General features: G+C 38.5%; 1 protein-coding gene across 2 annotated transcripts in view; it reads right to left on the minus strand.

Annotated features, from left to right (window-relative positions):
- Positions 1–12,581, minus strand: part of SLC35F4 (solute carrier family 35 member F4) — a 296,215-nt gene that overhangs the window by 253,269 nt on the left and 30,365 nt on the right. The window lies entirely within an intron of this gene.

The following is a 12,581-nucleotide window of genomic DNA, read 5'->3' on the forward strand; positions in this document are numbered from 1 at the left end:
TTTTTAGGGTAGCGATTGAAGACAAAATGTGAGTCTGGGTAAGAGAAAAATGGTATACTTTATGTAAGAGTTAGAATTCTCCAGAGCACAGAAAGCATGCCACAGTGGAGACAAAATACGTATAAGCCAATGCAAGACACATTTCTCACCAATGATCAGAGGGGACTCGAAAGCTATATACATCTCAGTAATTAATGTTTTCTTCTGAACTTCAGTGAATTGTTCACTTCAGAGTATCTATAACGCCACAAACTACATCGTTTAATATCTTTCCCTTTTGAAAATGTATTTGGTGAATGAGCGTCAATGGAAAGGTGACAAAACTTCCTTTTTGGTAACAGATAAAACTTCTCAAGGTTTAGAATATGAAGTACGTAAGCCCCTGAGGATTGTATTTTTAGTGTCAGATCTCATGACAAGGTACTGCTTCTATAAGGGTCATCAGTCTTACAAATTTCAATTGATTGAAGTAATAAGAATACCCGGCAAAATGCAAATCTAAACTAGAGAAATGACTGATTTCTTTTTTTCCTTCTTTTCCTTTTTCTTTTTTTTTTTTCAGACAGAATCTTGCTCTGTGGCCAGGCTAGAGTGCAGTGGCATGATCTCGGCTCACTGCAACCTCCGCCTCCAGGTTCAAGTGACTCTCCTGCCTCAGCCTCCCAAGTAGCTGGGATTACAGGCGCACGCCACCATGCCCAGCTAATTTTTGTATTTTTAATAAAGATGGGGTTTCACCACGTTGGCCAGGATGGTCTCAATTTCTTGACCTCGTGATCCACCCGCCTCAGCCTCCCAAAGTGCTGGGATTACAAGTGTGAGCCACTGTGCCTGGCTGAAATGACTGATTTCCAATCATGCCGCTAATGCCTTGGGAGCGTATGTTAACAAAAAGAGAAAGCTTGCTACCTCATAAGCTTATAAAATGCCTATTCTTCAATGTGACCTAAATTTTTCAGCTTGATTTACTTTGTTAGTTACTAGTACTTTCTTTTTTATGTTTGCCTTATTTCATACTTGTAAGACAATTCACTCGTGACCCTTAATTGCCATTGTTGCCTGTTCTGTGATTTTCCTGCTTTGCTCCTTATACAAGCCAAAGGCGAAAACAACGCTAGTTCAGCCACAGCTTCCAAGTCACACACACAGCTTCTTCCCAGGCTTCTGGATTTCTATGATACTATATCAAATTTTACTAGAATCCAGATTCTAAAGGTGGCTCTTTTGGCAAATCGTGATGTAGAAATTCATTTCGGTGTAGAAATTTACTTTGCAGCTAAGGCTATCACTGGGGGCAAAGGCAAATTTTAAACTATCAATCGCTTTCCAATGTTAAGAGGTGTGCACATGCACTATACTAACCATAACAGCAGGGAGTAAGGGCATTCTGTAAAACTAAAGCAAGATGTTAAGGAGCCTGGAGGAACATACACAATAGCGTTTGTTCACTTACATAATTGTCTATTCAAGTAAAGTTTATCTGGGGACAACCATGAGCACCTCAGGTATAGTCAATTCTTTGCTTTCCACCATGATTGGGGAAGGTTGGTTAAATCAAATATTCTGGTCAACTACAATGTTAGAAAAATTAATTTGTAGGAAGGGACTTCTTACAAGTTGAAAGCCTTGTTCTGGTCTAACCATCCAGATGACCTCCATTTCACCTGGTGCTGAAGTTATCACTCAGAAATATGCTAGAATTGTTCTGCAACAGTTCTGAGGAGGCCAGTGTACAGGAAATCCAGAACAACTGGGAAAAGCTGGGAGCAGGGCCAGGAGTAGGGTTGGGTAAGTGAGGCACCCAAAGAGGTCTTCAGGCTCAGGCACTGACCCTGCCTGTATTTGCGTGCCCCTGGGAGAAGGTGTCTCTTTAGATTTGGTGCTTCAGACTCTTGACTTCCCTTGCCCTAGTCCTGGCCCTGACCTGGAGACAGTAAGGTGGCGAACAAAACCTCAGTCTGTACCCAGTGACTGTTCTCTGGCTATGCTGAGGCTTCTCTGACAGCCCAGACCTCATGGAAACTCTGGGGACCAGAGAGACTTTCCCTTTGTCTTGGAGCACATTGCATTGTCTGACTTGTGTAGTTACCTGACTACAGGTAAGTTTCTGTGTCCTTTGCTTTATATCCTTTATCCTTTTACTGTGTTTCTTGGCATCTTTCCATCAATTACATCATTGTTCTGCAGTATCACCTATGCAACACTTACCACTAAAATAAGATTCAAAATCAAAGCACAGAAAGCGAATCAAGGTCAGCATTGTGATTATACTGCAGGTGTAAGGAGTTAGCAGACAGTTGCAGACCTACGTGAAGAAGGCAAGGTAAACTAGGTTATTCTCTACATTCACCTAAAAAATTCTGGTTGTTAGCCATCTGACAGTTCTCAAGTTTTTTTCTCTTTTTTTCATTGCCTCTTATTGCTTAAAAAACCCAATATATTACTAGCTCCAAATAAAAATGAGTAATTCAAAGACCAGTAAAGAAACAATATTGTTGTTTATATGCAAAAAAAGCAGAGGATCTTCTGCCTTAATGCGGCTGACTATAATGTCTAAGGGGTCTCTCCTAGGATTCTGATTATCTATTGCTGAATAACCTACCCTAAAATTCTTTGGCTTAAAACAACACCCTTGGTTTTCCTCCTACTTTGAGGTCAATTTTTTCTCCATCACTTTTGTGACAGCTTTCTCCTCCTATGTTACATTTCTAAGGGCTGTGTCCAGGGCCTAATCTCTTCTGTATCTACAACTTCATCCCCTAAGTGTTCCCAGGCATCAAGTTATATACTCCAAGTTAATATCTCCAGCTTGAAATTCTTTGGGGAACTCTAAGCTCACGTCTGTGGCTACCTATTCAGTGGCCAGAGAGATCTTAAAACAGAACCGGATTATGACACCTCACTGTTTAAAACCACCCACAGTCCCCCACTGCACTCAGAACACCCTCCACACCCCTCACCACAGCTCTGAGCCCTATGTGAGATGGCCCCAGCTACCTTCTTGGAGTCAGTCTCTTGGGTTATGCTCCTTACTCACTGCAACCCAGGCTTCCTAATCCCCTCTGTCTCCCCTTCTGCCTGGAAAACTCTTGCTCAGCTACCTTAGCGTCACCCTTCAGGCCCCAGCATAAATGTCACCTCCACACAATATTGTGATCACCTACCCTATCCTCATAGCTCTCAGTAAATTTCTAATTAGCTCATTTATTGTTTATTTGTCATTGTCTGTATTTCCTTCTAGAAAATCAAGTCTGTGAATTCAGGGTTAGTAATACAACATAGCATATTTGGATCATGCTCCAGGGGAGTGGCATAAATTTGAACCATGCAAAGCCCCTGAGGGGCCCTGCTGTCTTGTTTATCACCGTAACCCTAGTGTCTGAATAGTGCTTGGTTCCCAGTTGGTGCTCAATTAATATTTTTCAGTGAAGGAATGAACTAATGACTCTGGTTCTATCATTTCAAAAATCTTGGGAGTCTGGGAAGCTTGCAATCTGACATTACATCTATTCTGGTCTCAATAGATATGTGTTTAGTTACATAGAAATTCAAAGCATATTGTTGAAGCATGATGAATAACATCTTTAATTATTAAAAACTAATTCGGTTTTGGAATCATTTCGATTATTATTTGACTAAATTATATAAAAATTTTCAATATAGACATGGAAAAATAAGAAAATAAGGCACCCACAATCTCACCTTTCAGATGAATAATGCATTAAACATATCATTTACTGCTTTGTTTTCTTGTACATTTTAAGATTTGTCTCTATCCTGTAGACATTCCTCAGTATGGAATTTCAGCTAATTTTATATCATATTACCCAAATCAGGAAATAAAGAACAATATTTTAACATCTAGCAATAAGTGATGAAAACCTGGAGGACCCTTTTGATGCTTTTAGATAATCTTAACTAGCCTACTGGAATAATGTCACTCAAAGATTTATAATCCATTGATCAACAAAACATGATACCTAGCATCCAGAATTCTGTTTGCATGTATCTGAAAAGTTTGATAACTAGATCAGAATTCTGAATCAATAGAGTTGAAAGTTAGCACACATCCTTAACACATTCATTCAGTATTTAATCAACAAATGCCAACTGAGCATCTACAGTGTCAGCAATGTTCTAGACCCTGGGCAAGACAGCAGTGACAACAGTCCCTACCTTGCCAGAGCTTGGTCTAGTTGGAGGACAAGAGATAAATAGTAGGTGGTAGGGAGGTAGAAGGAAGATAGATAGATAGATAGATGATATATACATACATACATACATACATACATACATAGAAGATAGATGATTGATAGATAAACAGATAATAGACACATGTAATAAGTTTGATAACATGCTTTGGAGAAAAAAAGGCAGTGAAGAATGATGGAGATGATACAATTTTAAATTTTCATTGGGGTTATCAAGGAAGGTCTTACTGAGAAGTCAAAGAAGTTAGGGAGCCAGACATAGAGATATCTGGGAGAAGAGTGTTCCAGGCAGAGGAAACACCTATTGCAAAGATTCTGAACTTCAAAACTCTGATTGGTTTTAGAAAGAGTACAAGGTCAGTATGGCTGGATCTGAGTGACACAGGGAGAAAGTAGTTGATTGTGTGCTCAGAGAAGTGTCAGATAATTCAGGGCCTTAGAGGCTATGTAAGGATTATGAATTTTGAATTTTACATTGATTGGAAGAGAAAGCTATAGGAGTAATTGGGGCTTAAGGATGATATCATCTTGATTAATATTAAAAAGATCCCTCTAGCATCTGCACGAAGAATAGACTGAGAGTCAAGGGCAGAATGAGGAAAAAGAGTAAAGAGGGTACAGCGATATTCCAGGGGAAAAGAAAGACCTGAAGCAGAATGAGGAAGTACAGATAGCAAGAAAGGTCCATTTAGGGTATATTTTGATGGCAGAACTTGCACTTGTGGAGGATTGGCGGGTGGGGTCTGTATGGACCACGCCAAGGTCTTAGGCCTGAACCTCTGGAAGGGCAGAGCTGCCATTTACAGACAAGGAGAAGACTATGAGAGCAGGAGGTTTCAGGCGAATACTTTGGCCATTCAAACAAGAAAGTGTTTTGTTTAAACAGCAAAAATGCTTAAGGCTTAAAAATGTCTGGGAAATAATTGTTCGGCTACATTAAAAGGGAGAAGGTCAAAAGCAGAGTAAATGATGAATGAGGACAAGTGGGGGATTTAAATGCTGATATGACTAATAAACAGGATACCTTGAGTCTGTTATAATACCAGGTATATGTCTTTTAAAAGGGTCTCTAAGCAACCATCAGAGGCATTTGACACTCCCTATCTATCTCTGTAGAATAGCTTCTTAGAACTGATCAATTCACCAAGCAATAAAACACAGTTCTACAAGCTTTAGAACATGTTCAATAACAACAAAGTAACTACTTTGCAGATGACATGATCCCATATCTAGAAAACTCCATTGTCTCAGCCCAAAAGTTTCTTAAGCTGATAAGCAACTTCAGTAGTCTCAGGATACAAAATTATTGTGCAAAAATCACAAGTATTCCTATATACCAACAACAGACAAGAAGAGAGTCAAACCATGAATGAACTCCCATTCACAATGGATATAAAGAGAATAAAATACCTACAAATACAGCTAACAAGGGAAGTAAAGAACCTCTACAAGGAGAACTACAAACCACTGCTCAAAGAAATCAGAGAGGACACAAACAAATGGAGAAATATTTCATGCTCATGAACAGAAAGAATCAATATTGTGAAAATAGCCATACTGCCCAAAGTAATTTATAGATTAATTGCTATTCCCATTAAAGTACCACTGACATTCTTCACAGAATTAGAAAAAAAATTTTTTTTAATTTATATGGAACCAAAAATGAGCCCATATAGCCAAGACAAATCTAAGCAAAAAGAACAAAGCTGGAGGCATCATCCTACCTGATTTCAAACTATACTACAAGACTACCATAATCAAAACAGCATAGTACTGGTACAGAAACAGACACATAGACCAATGGAACAGAATAGAGAACTCAGAAATAAGACTGCACACCTAAAACCATCTGATCTTTGACAGAGCTCACAAAAGCAAGTAATGGGAAAAGGACTTCCTATTTAATAAATAATGCTGGAAGAGCTGGCTGGCCATATAGAGAAAATTGAAACTGGACCCCTTCCTTACACCTTATATGAAAATTACCTCTAGATGGATTAAAGACTGACATGTAAAATCAAAAACTATAAAAACTCTGGAAGAAAACCTAGGCAATACCATTTAGGATATATGCATGAGCAAAGAATTCCTGATAAAAATGCCAAAAGCAATTGCAACAAAAGCAAAAATCAGCAAACAAGATCTAAATAAACTAAAGAGCTTCTGCACAGCAAAAGAAACTATCATCAGGGTGAACAGACAACCTATAGAATGGGAGAAAATATTTGCAATATATCCATTTCACAAAGGTCTAATATCCAGAGTCTATAAGAACAACTTAAACAAATTTACAAGGAAATAACAACCCCATTAAGAAATGAGCAAAAGACATGAACAGATACTTCTCAAAAGAAAACATACATATAGACAACAAACATGTGGACAAAAAGCTGAACATCACTAATTATTAAAGAAATTCAAATCAAAACAACGAGATTCCATCTCATACCAGTCAGAATGGCAATTATTAAAAAGTTCAGAAACAAAAGATTCTGGTGAGGCTGTGGGAACATAAAAACTCTTTTACGCTGTTGGTGGGAATGTAAATTAATTCAGCCTTTGAGGAAGACAATGTGGTAATTCCTCAAAGACCTAGAATCAGAAATACCATTTGACCCAGCAATCCCATTACTGGATATATACCCAAATGAATAGAAATCATTCTATTATAAAGATACATGCACACGTATGTTCATTGCAGCACTAGTCACAATAGCAAAGACATGGAATCAACCCAAATACTCATCAATGATAGACTGGATAAAGAAAATTGGTATATATATACCATGAAATTATATGCAGCTATAAAAAAGAACAAGATCATGTTCTTTACAGGGACATGGATGGAGCTGGAAGCCATTATCCTCAGCAAACTAATGCAGGAACAGAAAACCAAATATTACATGTTGTCACTTATAAGTGGGAGCTGAACAATGAGAAAAGGAAGTAAAACAACACACACTGGGGCCTTTCATGGGGGTTGGGAGAGGGAGAGCATCAGGAAAAATTTCTAGGCATGCTTGGCTTAATACCTAGGAGATAGGTTGACAGGTGCAGCAAACCACCATGGCACACGTTTACCTGTGTAACAAACCTTCACATCTTGTACATGTATCCTGGAACTTAAAATAAAATAATATTAAATTAATTTTTTAAAAAAGAAAGTAACTACTCATTTTTCTCTAAAGGAATTTATTTTCTATTCTCATTAAATATTTCTTCAATACCTATAAAGATGGAAGGCAAGAGGACCTAGAATTCTGAGGCAAGTACTGACTCATTGTTGACTGACAACCATTGAGAGAAAATTAAGAGTTATATGTGAAATCCCCACAACGGGGCACAATAGAAGCCAATAATTTGGTAATTTTTGGTCAACAACCTTGTTTAACACACAATTATAAGGAAATTCTTCCCTTCACTCCTTAAAAAAAAAAAGAAAACAGTAAATAAATAACTTGTTTAATAGGAACTTGGATATGGTATTTTTCTAAATGCATGAACAATTTCCATAAAGCATGAACCCCAGCTGAAGACATTACCAAGCTTTCAACTAATAACCTGCATCTACATTTGTTTTGGTCATGAAGGAGCCCTAGGATGAATCCCAAATTCTAATTGTCTTTTCTTCCAAGTTGTTTCTCATAGTTTCCATTAAAGGGAGATACAGATATAATTACTGAGTCAGGCAAAAATTAATATAGTTGCTCACCAACAAGCATGCACATTACAATAAGCTCCAGTTGAGATCACAGAAACCCATGAGATCAGTGGTCCTCAACTTCAGATGTGTATTTGAATCTTGGAAGAGCCTTTTTTTAAACAAAAGAAAACACACCCATGCCCCTGATCCAATGCCAGATACCTCCATTTGATTTGTCTGGGAGTGGGATGAAGATCTTTTTAAAGCTCCACATGATGATAATGTTCACTCAGGACTGCAACCACCACATCAGAAAATGCTATGAGCATAATCAGTGTTACAAGGAATTCCAACACTAACAGAAAAAGAGTATTCTAAATAATAATAATTGGTAATCCAATAGACACACTGGGCCAAATGCTCATGTGAAAGAAAAATTCAGGGTGAGAATTTAAAAATTCAGGCAATTGATATATCTAAATTTTAAAAAGATAACAGGATCACTTGTCTATGGTAGTAGAGTATCTATTCTTTACACACATCTCTCCAGAATTCTTTCAAAATAATTTGCTTTTAAATTTAATATATACAGTCTGTGCCCTCTGCCAAATTCTTAATTATGTGCAAGAACTCCATTGTGTCACAGAATATCACCCAGCACCACTCCTGGTCTCAGTAGCCAGCTCATTCCACAAGTAGCTGGTGATCCAGAGAACTGGATAGAACTTGGACTGTTCTTTCAGAAAACAGCACTCTCTGGGCAACTGAGGTATGCCATGGGGTAAAGGATTCAGCAATTCTACCTCAGAAATAAAGGTGAGCAGAGCTCAACAAGGGTATCTTGAAAGTGGAATAATATTATGCAACAACAATAATAATCTCTCCATAGCCCAGGCTCACCCACAGGACACTTTGTAGCCATATTACACAACTGGTTGCTTTTAAACAGCTGTCCTCATTATGCCTCCTTTTAAATGCCCTTGGAGTTAGATTTCTGGGCCCTCACTATGCCCATGCTTATTAGGTTCTGCAATAGATACAAAATATAATATTTGGGCCTGCCTTTAATTGCACTTTTATTGAATCAGGGATGTTTACACAAAGGTTTTGACATCCAAGCATCAAATGAGCTACTTAGACAAACGATGTTAGAGGCATTCAGAACAGGACCACCAGGGGCAGAAGTCATTAAATGAAAATTAAACCAGATCTTGAAATGTAGTTAGGATTTCAGTAGAAGAAGATAACCAGGCAGCTGGGACTACTGTGAGCAAAAGTGCTCTGGCAGGAGCAGAGAATGCCTATAGGTCGGGGTGGTGGGGGAGGGGAGCTATGCAGAGATATAGTTCAAAGCTGGAGCAACTAACTCCCTGTGGAAGTGACTCTCACACAGGTATGCTGCTGTCATATTTTATTAATGAGAAAAACATAGTTTGCTACCACTGAGGAAAGCTATTGTTCCCTTAGTGACAGAATACAAGCTGAAAGAGTTGTACAAAGCAGGTCTAAAACTTGCTGTGACCAAGAGGGCAAGCCAAGTCTGCAGGAAAGATGGTGTCACTCTGGAACCTGAAAGGATGTTTCCTCTGAAGTACACAGGAGAGCATGGCCCTGGCACCAGGCTCAACTTGTGGCACAGTGCCAAAGAATGGCCAGGAAGAATAAAGATGCCAAGCTGTGGCGGCTTGCCTGGGTGCTGTGAGACCAATCGCTACTGCAACAGGGGTTGTGGGTAGTGACTGCTGGCTGATTGTGTGTTATTCTGAGTCGTTTAATCCCTTCAGGAATGCAGATAAAAATTCTAATATTTCAAAGAAGGCTGTGAATATAAAAAAGAAAAAATTTGAGAATCTCCAGATAGGGGAGTTGAATTGTATTTTGTAAGCAACGGGAAGTCACTGATGGTTTTTTAACAGGAGAGTGACTTTATGGAAAAAACACAGCAGGAAGAATAATCTTTCAATTTAATGCAAATTGGAGTGAAAAGAGAAGAGACTGTGCAAGCAAGGATAAAACTTATTTCAGTTCTTCTACAGTTTTGATTTTGGAAAGTAGCAAAAAGTATATAATTTTCTACTCCTCAAAAAAAATTCCAATACATTGTCTCCTACCTACAAAAAAAAAGTAATGGAAGTAAAATCTAGTAAATACTACTCCAAAAGAAAGTGTTTATGGAGCATTATTTTCTGGTTACATATGTTCCCTTTGTTTTGGCTCTGTAACATTTACACAGTGTGGTTTTGGTCAAATTGATCAATCTCTGTAATCCTCAGTTTCGTGATCTATAAAATGGACAAAATGTGGTGTAATGCCAACTCATTGAGTCATTGTGAGGGTTAAATGAAATAATACATGTTAACTACCACTTCCTTTATAATATCTAAGGAGATTTTTGTTTGGATCTCCCTAGCTTTGGGCAAGAGAAATATACTTTTTACAGTTGAAAGGTAACTTAGAATATTCCCCAAATATGAAGTTACAACCCAATTTTATGTTACACCATGGAAACCCTAAAAGATACTTCTAAGGAAAACTTGAAGTCTAGTATGAGAAAATTGAAAATTTAAAGAGCTAAGTGACTATAAACTCATTTATGAAGCCTATGAATTAAAATCCCATAAATAATGAGCCAATATATTTCTGGATGGCTCTGCTCGGATCTTTGTCTCTGACCTCCTTTCTTCAACGGGAAAATGGTATCTGCCTGATGTGTTTTGTAAAATACCGACATTATCTATGAGGAGGGAAGTTGTCACAGGTTACAAAAATTATACCTGGCTGGAGGTGTTGCAAGACAAAGAATCACACATTCTTTTTACACTTTCTGTGTGACCCCAAAACCAAAAACCAGAGCCAATTCATCAGAAATTCACTCGAACTGAACACAGTCCCCATTTCTGCACAGACCACTTGTGGAGCAAGTTCAACAGCACTTGTATAGAGAACACCAGCCACTTATTTGAAGCACAGGTTGGGGGTGCAAAAATGGAATAGAATGCATCCCTGCTCTCTAATGCTGGTGGGACATGGTATGCATGCTCTGTCAGAATTTGTCATCTTCTCTCCCCACTCTGATTTCTTCACTGTGTTCCCATTTCTGTTTCTGCACCATTACTCTGCACCAATCAGTCAGGCAGCAAAGCAGGGAGGTGATTTCCCATTCCTCCCATTCCTTTCCTGATTTCATATAAATGCCAAGTTCCACCATTCTCCTTCCACAATATCTCTAGTATCTTTCTCTCCCTGCCATGTGAGAATATAGTGAGAAGGCAGCCTCTGCAAGCCAGAAAGAGGGCCCTCACTAGACACAGTTTGCTGGTACCTGATCTTAGACTTCCCAGCCTCCAGAACTGTGAGAAATAAATGTCAATGTTTAAGCCATGGAGTCTATGGTATTTTGTGATAGCAGCCCAAGCTGACCAAGACAATGATAGATGCAGGCATACCACACAGCCTCCCAGGACAGAGGAAGGGGGAGAAGGGCCACGCACGGATCTGGAGGGGCAAACTGAAGCCGCCCAGTGCAGACACCTCTTAAGAGATAAGCAGGATTTGCAGTACAGCAGCAATCTATGCTTCCCAAACTGCCATGGTAAATAATCTATCCTGTGTTATTGTTTTATGTGGAATTCTCAAGCAGCAAGTGGGAATATTACCATGTAATCGTTTCCCTTTATTTCAGTAATTTAAAGAGTGAAAACCTTGGAGCTTTTTCCTCCTAGAGAGACCAGAGTATATTTGTGGATCCAATAACATCTTTGCAAAACAGAAGAAACATTAACTATATCTTTATATTATCCAGGCAGAAGAATGCATTCTAATAAGCAATTGAGTGAAAACCCCTACTGGGATTGAATTTCTTTTTCCATAGAAATGCAGGAAATAGTCATGAATGTTTGACTAAAATGCTTCCTCATCATAAATGTATTATCCGTGTCTTCACAAGTCAGGTTTTTTTAGCACTGAAATTCTCCAAGCCAGCAAACAACTCTGTAAAATTGTCTTTAATCCCTCACAAAGGACTCAGGAGTTCCACTGAGGCTTTATCACATGTTACTTAATAAATTCATCAATCTACAAACCAGGAGATGTGGAAAACCATAGCAACCAGGGGCAAGGCTGGAGAAGTTGGCCAGGGTTGGAGGACACTGGGAGGCACATACAGCCTTCCTGAGCTCTGAAGTGCCTCCCTCCCAGTCCACCCAGCTTCACTTAACCTTGCCTTAACCATACCTCTGCCCTCTGCAGACTCAGTACAGGAACTTGCAGCAGAACGGGCTTCAAGAGTTTAACTGATCTAGTCACCTGCTTTGAGACCATTATTAACATTTTATACATGAGGAAAATAAGACCCTAAGACTTAAGTGGCTTGTCCAAAATAATAGATTAATAAAAAGAAGAAGAATCTGTAGGATGAACAAGCCTAGAATCTCATGTTTGACATGAGGACTATAGTTAAGAAAATTATATTGTATTTTTGCTAGTAAGTAAACTTTAGCTTTTCTTGTTACAAAAAAGTAACTATGTGAGTGATAGACATGTAAATTTGCTTTATGATAGTGACTATTTTACGATCTATATGTATCCAATAACATCATGTGGTAAACCTCAAATATATACAATACAATTTATTAAAAACAAAACAGAGAATGATAACTAAAGTACTGATCTTCTAGCACAATACTTTTACCAACTCCAATTTTTGCATGGTCTGGTTCTACAAATGA

The sequence above is a fragment of the Aotus nancymaae genome, unplaced genomic scaffold, assembly GCF_030222135.1.
Source record: "Aotus nancymaae isolate 86718 unplaced genomic scaffold, 86718_ANA_hifiasm-v0.15.2.pri h1tg000062l, whole genome shotgun sequence".
NCBI lineage: Eukaryota > Metazoa > Chordata > Mammalia > Primates > Aotidae > Aotus > Aotus nancymaae.